This window comes from Balearica regulorum, chromosome 1 (assembly GCF_011004875.1).
Source record: "Balearica regulorum gibbericeps isolate bBalReg1 chromosome 1, bBalReg1.pri, whole genome shotgun sequence".
NCBI classification, from domain to species: domain Eukaryota; kingdom Metazoa; phylum Chordata; class Aves; order Gruiformes; family Gruidae; genus Balearica; species Balearica regulorum.
The window spans coordinates 131079917-131092152 of record NC_046184.1 but is presented as its reverse complement, the minus strand read 5'-3'; the positions used below and the strand labels follow the sequence as shown (position 1 = coordinate 131092152).

At 38.9% G+C, this 12236-nt stretch overlaps 1 long non-coding RNA gene across 1 annotated transcript in view; it reads right to left on the bottom strand.

Annotated features, from left to right (window-relative positions):
• LOC142605105 (uncharacterized) overlaps positions 1 to 12236 on the bottom strand; it is a 140360-nt gene that overhangs the window by 11674 nt on the left and 116450 nt on the right. The gene's annotated exons all lie outside the window — the stretch shown is intronic.

Sequence of the window (12236 nt, the reverse complement as noted above, 5' to 3'; positions counted from 1 at the left end):
GCAGCACGGCTGGTGAGGAGCTGGGCACGCAACAGCCCAGCTCCTACATCCTTATCAGTCATTCTTAGCCAACTTTCTTATCATAACTGCTTCTTCATATTGCTTCTGGTTGCTGCAACGTTATGGCCCACAGGCAAACAATTTGAATTTTTTAGCTCATAATTTCATGCATTTCTAATTTATTGTCTCACTTTAAATCTCCATTAAAATGAGAATAGAAGGGGGGGGGGAAATCCAATCCCTTTGCATGCTTATTCACCAAGCAGTTTTCTTAGGTTCTTAGAGGTCTAATTATGATATGAAAACATGATTTCCAACTTTGCAGATGATACTAAATTGGAAGAGAATAAAAACAAATGAGGAATAATTAGGTAGTGCAGCCAGATATAAAAGAATTCAGATCATTTTATATTTCAGGAATAAGAGATGGCAAATGCAGGCCTGTGCAAATAAATTGAGAATAATTAGCTTCACAGCGCAGCATAAAAGTGGGACCCTGTTTAGAAAGAAGAGAGGCTACAACACACTGGGTGAAATGAATCCTCAATTTACGAGTGCAAAATTCACATCTAAGGTACCCTTACCTATATGACTTGCTAGTGATCTCAGTGGCACTCTGCTAGAAATAAGGTAGCACTCAGCGCCAGCAAGAAAATCACAATCTGGCCTCTGGGAAAGAAAAGGCTACGCAGTATCATCCCAGAAGGACAATTTCTTCTGCAGTTATTACACAAGACTGTAATGCCCAAATGTTGGACCCCAGGCTGGATTCAGTCTGCAAGACGCCTCTGCCCAAGCCAGTGTCTTTCTCCAGGGGCAAAACAAAAAAGAGGTTCTTGATCCATAAATTCCCAGGAGCAGGAATAATACACCAATGAAACATCAGCTTCTGCTTTGCTCTAGCGCTCCTGCAGATGAGGCACCTGCCACTGGCTGCAGAAGAGACAGACTGCTTGACTATAAAGAGCTCTAGGCCGATCAGGAACAGCCATTTTTAATATCCTTACATTATGTTATGTTCCTTAATGTATTGAGGCCTGCATTTAGAAGAAGGTTTCCAACAGTTGAGCCAGGGAGGTCCTAAGAGAGCTGTCAGTAGGAACAATGGTGGGAAGATACCTTGATGGTTTTAAGATGTTGTTTCATGAACCATGCCAGATTATATGCTGATAGCTAGGATGGCAAGGGACATCAGCCTAAGAGATCACCATGGTTTCCCATGCTGATGTGAACTGCTTTCCGCTCTATATACTGCTGTTTACTTCTCTGCTCTTGACTGAACCACAACCTGTTAAAAGCACACTCCCTCTTCTGCATATATCAGCACATGCATCTTCAGCTGTGTGGTATAGGAGGTTCTTCTATATTGACCCAAGAAAAATTATGGTTTTTTCATAGCAGATGTGGACAAGAGCCTGTTTTTTCTTGAATAGATGAAATTTTGTTCAGGAAACTGATGTTTTATTTTATTGAGAGCTGTCTGTTCACATGGAAGGTAGGAGGAGGAAGGGAAATGGACAAATGCATGAGGGAATTAAGGGCACTGCTGGTGAATCAGTACTGAAAGGGATTACTGACTACAGAATATTTTCACTGAAAACAAAATTAAATAGACCTCTCTGAAATAATGAGGTCTAAAATCCATCATTAGTCCATGCAATTTGAAAAGTATTCAGCTGATCTGTTTGCCTCTCTAGACATGCCTTTATGGCAGTAAAGATTTACCTGCACAGGTCTTCCTATGGTAAACTTTTAGCTTGTTCAACAATAGCAAAATAGAGACAAAAGCTGCCTTGTCAGGGCATTTATACATCTCTTTCTAGCTGTGTTTTCCATGGAATAGGTCTGAATTATTAGCCATCTTTCAAAGTATGTAAATGAAAGGAGTTTCAAATCTTCCAAATGCAATGAATTGCATTTCAGCATTTCAGCATTGAACGTCTGCGTAATTTATGGTAGAGTGCACATAATTTCCATGTATGGCTATATCAAACATGGGTAGCTCATTTCACATTTGAAATTCAATTCTGCTAGCTAATTGATTCGTTTTCATAAACACTCTAAAAATTGTAGTAAGAACAATGCTTTGCTGTAAGATACTGTTTTGGGGCTGTACCAAAATTAACTGTGAATATTTACTTTCAACAAAAGCCAGTGGGACCAACAGCAAATAATGAAAACATAGTGATTTATCATTTCTTTTCACAGTCCCTATTGTTCAATGAGATTCAGCAAAATTTTAAATCTTTTAAATCATCCCCTTAAAATACCGGTACTTTTATTCAATCTCAGTTTTCTCTCCTCCGCCTCCTTGCCCTCCTTCCTCCCGACAGCCCTCCCTCTGCCAGCAGCCCTCCACTTCTGTCTCGGGATGTGAGGCACTGAACAAGCTTCAGGCATGGGCTTTGATAGCCACCATGTCCATGATCCTTCACCAGAAGAGTTGAATTAGGATGTTTTCAGGAAAGATGGGACGTAGTTTGTTTCCAGAAAGAAATATAAGTCATTCAGAAAGCCTCGAACATCTATTCTGAAATCAAGTTGCACTGGTTTCCAGAGCAAAGACCTGGTTTAAAACACACAAGCTGAGACTGGCAGTGTCCTCAGGAACTGCTGCTGAGGACTACAGTTCAGTTCCTTCAAGTCCCAGTGGGTCAAGTCATGCAGCTGCTTTAGCAATTGCATTCCCTGTCTCAGACAAAAGTGTCCTTCCCGGGAGCATATATCCCTCCAAAGAGCAAGCTATCTGACACAGAGAATATAGGAAAGGATGTACCACAGGAAAATGAAGCTGAACATATTCCAAGCTGTGTGACAGAGGTACAGCCATGCAGGTGACAAGAAACCTCATAGCAAAAGTGTCAGAGCCTTTGCACCCATCCTTCCCAATCCTTCCTTTCTTCATTCCCATGTACAGACTGTGGGGAAAAAAAGTACCAGACCTATCATGAGAAAGAAATTATATTAAGGGACAAATATGACTGAGAGTTAGGGTGCTCTACACAAGGGACTGAAGGGTAGGTATTAGAGCATCTCCTTCAGAACAAAATCGATGGATCCAGGACAAAATAATTTTTAGATGGCTCGTACCCTGACAGTGGTGTGCAAAACATTTATTTCCAGAAGCTAGAGCCCGGTTCATGAATACAAGGAAGCATATGCCTTTGGCACGTGTCTACATTCTAGAAAAGCAACAGGAAGCACGGGCTTAATGTGAAGCATGGGGGTGATTTGTTAGCCCATTACAAGTCTTGTGTGGTCAGGCTTGGAAAGCAGCACCTGGAATGGCAATGGTGATGGTCCTACCATCTCTGGCTTTGGGGAGCATGGCCCAGCCTTGTCCCCAGCTGCAACACAGCAACGCTCCCTCCTGCTTGACCATTAGTCTCCCTGGCTGACATCTGGTATTTGGGGAAACAGGCAAGATGGGCCTCAGGTAGGCTTAGGATCAAAGATACTCATTAATAAATAATGTCAGGTTTAGATTAACAGGATTTTAAATATATCAGAGGTAACTTAAAAGCTGTGACTACCATTGAGCTCTCCATGTCCCAGAGCTCTTTAACACAGTTTGGGGACGAGCACACCATCCCCTCAAACGCACCAGCCTCCCACTCATCTTAGCTCTGTGCTACTGCCTTGCGCCGTTTTAGCCCCAGAGGAGGCAGAAACCAGCAGCAGAGCCAGACCTGCCTGCAGCAGGTGTCGGGCATCACGCTGCCTCTCCAGCAAAACCCAGCTTGTGCCCTCCGCTGCACCTTGGCTGTGTTCTTTGCAGAAGAAAAGCAAAGTTTGAGCGTTTTTTGTCTTCACTGGGTTTTCTTGGTCCAAGAATTAATCCTGACATTTAATTCAAGTTTAATTTTGTTAGTGATAGATACATAGATCCTTTTTTTTTCTTTGAGAAAAGTGTCTATATATAAATAAAAACTATTAAAATGTTAAGAACAGCTTGACTTGCCCAGCAGACTTCTAAATCCTACAGGACTTGGCAAAAATAAAGTACTTTTAAATCTTCAAAAAGCATTTAGCCAAGCACTTCATCAAAGGTTAAAGTGCAGAAACACAAAATAAGTGAAAAGTTGGCTCACTGGGGTGCAAATTGGCCAAAGAGAAGTAGTGAATTTCAAGAGGAAGAGAATTTATAAGGGGTTGTGATAGAGATCAGCAGTAGATCTTCAGCCTCTCAATATTATATTAATGATGGCACTAAAAGTAAGTTTTTTCTGTCTGCTCCTGATAGTAAATTCTGGCTAACAATAAGCAAAGAACAATATAATCAGAAACAGAAAAATGTAAACTATTTATGCAGTGCAGTAGTAATAAATAACAACACATGTGAAAGAGAGCAAAAAGTCAAGAGAAATCACTATCTAATGGAAAAGTGTTGCAGAATTAGAAGGAAAATACTCCTGTTCCAGAAAAGATTGTCTATAGCCAATTCAACTCAAAGTGCAGCTCCAGTAAATAAGACAAGCTGAATTGCCTTAAAATTAGGCTCAGCTCTCAGGAAAGCATTTCTTAGGTGTATATATATAAGGCATCTGTAAAATATCATCTAGATTAAATTGAATTCAGTACCTTTGTAAAAGTGAAAGCATATGTATAGGTATGTGTAGGCACACATGTACATGGTACAAATCGTATCTAATCTGCAGTGTCCTATAGGACAGCCTTACAGTGTCTGCAGTTTGTCTCAAACCACATTTCCAAGTGGTTTCCACTCTTATTAATTTCATAATCATCACAGGGTGCTCTGCTTTATCAGTATGAGGTCCACCGCAGGTCTAAGAAAGACGGACATGTCGCAGCCACCACCTGCCCTGCATCAGTAGAGATGCACCAGTAGAGATTGCACCAGTAGAGAGGTAACCAAACACCATAATTAATAGCTGAAGTTTAAAATAGGGTTTTCAATTTTTTCAAAGATTCTTCATTTTTTCCTTCAAGCCATATAGTTTGCTACACAATCCACAGATGTGTGAAAGCAGACAAACTCACACCTTCCTCTAACAAAAGGGTTAGGCTGGCCTTCCATTTGTTGCCTCTCTGCTGATGCCCTAGTGAAGTCTGAAATGAAGAATAATATTTTAAATTAGTTTCTCACTTCTTTAAGAAAACTAACAAAAGAAACCTTGGAATTTATGCTTTTGTATTGTGCTTGCTTTGCAAGTGCCATTCAAATACACCCTATGGTTCTGTGTCTCTAAATAGACACTCTTTTTACAGTTTTACCACACACAGTTCCTGAGGAACTATACGTATATAGTAAATGTACATATAAATGTAATAAATCTCCTATATCTTTTCCCGGGATGCTGGTTCTTTCCTTGTCAGATCCCAACACTATTTATAGGAATCTCTGTTGCTCTTTTTGGCTTTCTTAATTTCAAAAATTAGAGAAAAATATAACCAGTGTAAGAACAGTCTCTTTCAAGTATGTAACTTTTCCACACTCTGATCTTGAATGTAGACAAACACTGAGCCAGTAAGGTAAGAACTAGCATGTGAGATTTCATGTTGGCATTGAACTAGTGGGCTCAGAGAAATTATGGGTTGCTAAAACTTCAAAGTGACCACTGAGGACATGACCAAAGAATGTGGAGAACCTCACAAAGATGCCTGATGAATAGTAGGCTAAGGAGATATTAATGGGGGAGAAAATCTATACTATTTCATCAGGAAAAAAAATGTCATCTGTGCTCCTGAATAGTAAAATATGCAAATGCCACCACTAAGTCAACAAGTACTGGAGTGGCGAAATCTTTGCACAGCATCTGATTAATTTCTTCATTGCTAAAGGAATCTAAGCAAAAAGTCAGGAAATATCTTTCTTGGAATGGGTTTTAATGGTGCAGGTTACAAAGAAGGCAGCGCTGTGTTTTCAAAAGACTGCCACATTCCTTGTTCTTTGCAGTCAGGTCATAGCTATTTTGTCCCATAAAATATGATTTGTGTCAGAACAATGGCAGATTTTTTGAAATCTATGATGTAGGGCCTGTATTAAATGTCTAGGCATGAAAACAAGAGATCAAGACAGAAAATGTCATTAGTTAAAGACACCAAATATTTAACAAAATATACAATGGAATAATAACCATAAAGAATATCTCTCACAATAAATGTTCAAAATGAAAGGCTTTTGATTGCTCTTGCTTCTGAAAATTGTGTTTATCTGAGTAAACATAATTCTCTTTGAAAACCAGACTATCCTTTTGCAAGCATTATTTTCCTGTCAATCAACACTTTGCACAGCCATGCAGTTGCAGTGTGGCCACAGTTGTCTGGATACTTCATTACCAACGCCTTCCAGTTATCCCAGTGCCACTCTGTTTTTGGAAACCATGCACTCTGGGAATTAGCAGTTTTCTATAATACAATATAATAACTGAAAAATATAATAAGTGAAGATATTAATGAGACAAAATCGGGGGGGAGAAAGTCTCCCCAGATAGCTTCACAAAGGACACCACCAGAGGGATATAATACAAAGACAAAGCAAAAGCTGAAGATAAATATTCTTGTTTCAGTTTTCACATTCAATTTCCAGTCATCAGCCTAAGAATGTTCATGCTAAAAGCAGTAGGAAATAGCCTGGAGAGGTTAAGTGACTTAATAGATGGTATTTTGTAAGGATGAACTTTAGCACAATCTTTGATACCTCTACGCCTTATCATGAGGGTTTTCAATTTGCCTAGCTAATGACAAACCCCAAAACAACTAAACCTTGAATTCCACCAAACTGTGAATTCTGGTGGAAATGTGCAAGACATCTTCAATACAAGCAAGTAAAATGAAAGATTCATAATTGTACCAGGAGTATGGAGGTGTGGAAGGCACGGGGTCTGGTGCAGCGATTTGAATGGCAGCACTAGGCTCCCAATGTGTAAAACAATAATAATTTTGGAAAGTAGCGATGAAAACAAAAGCTATTAGTTCAGAGCTTACCACACAGGACTGTTTTTTTAAGGGCAGTCTTCTTAATCCTTTCTCAAAGCTAGGTTTACATCTTTCCAATGAAGAACTTAAAATTTTTCCTTTATTAGTATCCTGGTTTTGGCTGAGATATAATTTTCTTCCTAGTAGCCAGTATAGTGCTGTGTTTTGGATTTAGTATGAGAATAATGTTGATAGCACACTGATGCTTTTAGCTGTTGCTGGGTAGTTGTAGTGTCTACACTCAGTCAAGGACTTTTCAGCTTCTCACGCCCTGCCAGGTGCAGCAGAAGCTGGGAGAGCACAGCCAGGACAGCTGGCCCAGGCTGGCCACAGGGATATTCCCTGCCGTATAGCATCATGCTCCCTATAGAACTGGGGAAGCTAGTCAGGAGACAGATTCGCTGCCTGGAAACACACAGGGCATCGGAGTGGTTTTTTTTTCCTTCTGCATGTGCTGAGTAATTGCATTTGTGTATCACTTCTTCTTGTTGCTATTATTATAATTATTATTATTATTATTTTCCTTTGTTATCCTATTAAACTGTCTTTATTTCAGCCCACAAGGGTTTTTTTCCATTCTCTTCCCAAACCCCTTGCAGGGGGAGGGCTGAGCAAGTGGCCGCATGGTGCTTAGTTACCAGCTGGGGGATAACCACGACAATTAGATTCATGGTCATCTGTGTTCATTCCATTTGACTGACATCTGACTTTCTAGTATTTCAAGTAAGCTCCAAAAGCAGAGAAGAGAGATAGTGGGTTTGATGTCAGCTATATTTTTGCCAGACCTAGATTCCTACTTTCCACTGAAAGTCTTGAATTCGTTATCACAAGCAAGACTTAGATAAAAATGAAGATGTAAATTTCAATTCCATATGTAAAATTGAATAGTAGGAAACTGTGAAGACAAGCATGAGACAATACATCACTAAGAGTCCCAGTTGCTTTTTGACATCATAACATCTCCCATAATGTCATGGCTGACTACGCCTCTACTGCAATATGTAGGCTTAAAAAGAATGGTTTCAATGGTCCAGGCCTTTAATTACTAAGAACGGAAGACACATTCATCTACTGCACTAAATAGATCCCCTTTTTCTTCCATTTTCAGACCCTCCAAATACCACAATTTTAACTATGTCTCAAAAAATCAGTGTTTTTTGTCAAGCTGCACATTACCTTCTCTGGTTGTTATCACATATCTCCTTCCATTGTTAATTTCTCTTTCACCAAGGCATAACTAACACTTAATTCAAATGGAAATTTGGTATGATCACTTATAAAGTACTTTCCATAATCAGTTACAGAAAAATAACAGAAAGTTGAATAAAAACTGTCTCTAGTGCAGCTACGTAAACTATGAAAATATAAATAAAAGAAGCAGTAGATTGAACACAATGAGCAGCAAAAAATCATCAAAGTAACTTTCAATACACTTGAGGTACTCAGCAAACCGCAAAGTCAGGAGGACCTAACCCAGAAGATTACATCTATGGGAAGAATTTCTCCTTCCTTCCAAATGCTGACATATATATCTAAAAAGAGTGACCACTTTTATGTTGAATCTACTCCACATAGCTTGATAAATAAAATAACCTACAATACTAAGCAAATGAAGTCAGTGCATGCTGGTCTGAACACAGACTTTCTGTTCTACTGGAAAACACCAGATTTGTTTTCATTATGGATAGGGACAAACGGAAAAGCTGAATTTTATTTTGTAAGGAAATTTAATAAAAGAAAAATAATTGGATGAACTAAAATGTTCCACTTCAAAAAAAAAAGAATATTTTTGTTCAGATTTTGATTTAATATTATGTTCAGTTAGACTATAGATTTTGAAAATAGGAAGTATTTTTATTGAGAAACTGCAACATTTCATTATGGATAAGACTGAAAAAGATGTTTTCATCATTTTTCCCTAATTAGATTTTATTGAAAGTGATGTTTTATACAAAGCTTTACTATTTATAGATAGAAATGGTTTTTCCAATGAGAAACTTTTATTTCAGAAAACTCTCCAGTTCTTACTTCCACAACTGAGAAAATAATGTGACTGTGTTATCAGTCCATAGTACAACTTTTAAAGGGTTGAGAATTTCATCAGAACCAAATCAAACCGAAATCAACATAGACAAAAAACCAACTTGTTGGAGCTGACAGATTGTTAAAAGTGTAGATATGAAAGCCAAGCCAGCAATTAAGTGCAAACTGTGTGTCCTGTACACTGTATGCATTGAAAACCCAGTAAGCAGATAAGATAATATGACAGAATGAAGAGCATTAAATGTCAAGGGTAGCGGATATAAAAAGAAGGCAATGCACTTAAGAAGTCATCAAGAAGTGGAAGCAATGAAGGAACATTCACAGAGATATGCTATGAGGTGAACAAAAAAGATGCTTTTAGTCAGAGGCTATTGCACCAGTACATTATGGGAAGGAAAAAGTCAGAGTATGCACCAAGACCTTAATTGTGAACATTATGAAACAGGCAAAACAGGAAGAAAAACCAGTAAAGATATTTTATATTTTGCAGACAGATCTTTATTCAGAAATCAGTTTGAGGAACTAAAAGTCTGCAGAGTCCCTGGTTATGCTCAGTTTTATATCAACCAGCAAAACCAGGAAAAAATACCACTTTCAGCAAGGGATTAAACCAAGCAATAGCTCAGAAAAAATAAAGACCATCCACTTTTAGCCTTTATTCATGCAGAATTAGTCCAAACACTAAGAATAAGTCCAAAAAATGAGTGATGAAGCTGATAAATCTCAAAATCAGAATATTTATTATGTGCTGTATTATGTGCACTTACCCATGCAACATTAAAAATTGCAATCCAGTGAAACGAAGAAAGTGGTCTTACCACAGACTGTCGTAAAACGCTGCTTGGAACCGTCAGAGTTGTCAGACAATATGTTGTTTAATATCATGACAAAGGAGATCAGGTGAGGAAGCTAAGGGCAATGGACTGGGGGTTTCTGCAGGAGCACAGAGGGCAAGGGGGTTATCTCCAAAGGATTCACTATGAGCAAGTTTGACTTTACCAGCTGTGGGACAAACCCTGACAACCTCGCTGCTTTGGAGGACAGATATAAAACATGCTTGATGCCTGCTGGTCAGTAGGATGCCTCCTTTAGGAGGCAAAGAAATGTAAAGCCAGGAAACAAAGTTTTCCCAAGCCAAGTTCCAGCACACGACAACGTAACTGGAGGCACTCAGCCCCCGAGACCTGGAGTGCTCAGGCAAAGAAACACTCTTACCCCAGGTTTTAATTTTTATTTGATTTATATCAGAAAGAATACTTAATAGCTCCCCTATTCACTTATGTGCTCGGTAATGCTCACACACACAGAGTATGCAGATTATGAGACAGACTAATGCCTCTCTCCACTGAAATTACTGTAACAGCAAAGTCATTTTGCAAATGACAGTGTAAGTATCAGCTCAGATAATTCCAGAAAATTAATGCCCCAAATGAAATGCAGCCTCAGAGCTGAGGGAATACATTTCAGACTTTAGTCTTTTTATGCCTACTTTATATATGTATTGTTTACTATGCTGTTACTATATATACATATATCGTCAAATGTGCAAGACTTTTGCAGTATGAGGGTTATAATTTCTTTGGGTTTCTCCCCCACCCCTCCATTTTTCAGCACGAGGATAATGCAATCATTTGGCAGCCTTTAGAAGTGAAAAGCCTTTGTATCTCAAGCTTTGGATCTCAGAATCAGCTAACACAAATGCTGAGAGCTACCGAATAGAGAAAGATGAACATTTTGCAGGATGAGGTGGAGATCAGAGGTGTGCAAGAAGGACAGTCTCTCCTAACCTGGAGGAGGGAATAGGAAAGCCACACGCACCTCCAGGCAGCAATTCATTCATCTTATGTGCCTTTGAATTGCCCTGCAGAGGTGCCACTCTCTCTCCGCATTGATAGATGGAGGTCAAATCATTAGCATGGACTAAATCACCCGATTTTTGAAGGCTCAGAGTACTTTAGAGAGATCCTACCCACAAGACTATCTGACTCTGCAGGAGAGGGACAAGGAAGAAAAGCTTCACAGGACATTACCAGAAGAAGAAGAATAAGGGTGGAAGGACAAGGTGACTGGAACAGTAACACAAGTTTGTTCGTTGTTTGCTTTTAAATTTATTGACATATTTCTATTTTTGAGACATACAGAACTACCTCATCCTATTTATGCTATTAGTAAATTGATATTATTTACTGCTATAGCAAGCAATTATTTTTAAACTGAGAGTTTTCATATCCCTTTCACTGTATGAGACTGCAATCACCGAACAGAAAGGGCAAATTCTTTTCTTGCCCAGATCCTTGGAGGTTCCCTAGTCCACAGGGAGCTAGACACAGGCTTTAGCCATTAAGAGGAAAGCATTCATAATACATTAAAGATACTGCAAGAATCCTCTGAAGGGGTTGGATCTAAAGCAAAATCAAGTAGGAGAAGAGTGGGGAGCCTATATACCTCAAAGATGTTCTGAACTGCAGCACATTTTGATCTGTGACTTACACAATGCAGATAAAGAACATTCACTCTTTGTTCATATACCACTTGGTATACCCAGCTCTTCCAGGCAATGACATCAATTTTAATTTATTAGCTGCTTTCTGAGCAATTTGATCTTCTCTCTGCTTAGAGGCTGTGGCAGCTGCTTTTGATACTTTATGTTGGAGTCATCATAGGGTTTTAATTGCCATACTAATTGTGGTAACTTATGTCTCATGTTGCCTTTTTACTGAATTCTGTCTCCAAGTCAATCTCATGAATGGATGAAGTGTGCTCTCTTATTGCATTTACCTGGTTGCAGGACATCAGAAAATACGCTGCAGAGACTCAAGTTCCTAAAATGCGAAGATTCTCATGATCTTTTGAACATCTGAAGTTCCTATTCAGGGCTCATCAATTATTAGTTGAAAGTTAGAGCTAGGAAACAGATTTTGTTATGGAATCTCTAAGTCTGCCAATTCCTTCTGACTGCACTGCTTGATAGGAAACATGGACAATTATAGTCAAAAGGAATTACAAGGTCAAAATTAAAAGCAAATGAAGAAAAGACAGAGGGTGGACTCACAAGATCTTTTTGCTGCTAAAAGGACTGGAAAGCAAAACTACGCACTAACGCTTAGACAATAATTTCCACTTTCTTCTTATCTCCTTCCCTTTCTTACAATTTTCTTTGTATGCAATTATATTATTGCTTTAGTTAGGATCAAAAGTGAATCTTGCCTCTCCCCACTTTGGTTTGCTCTAGTTCACTGATTCTCTGGTTCAGA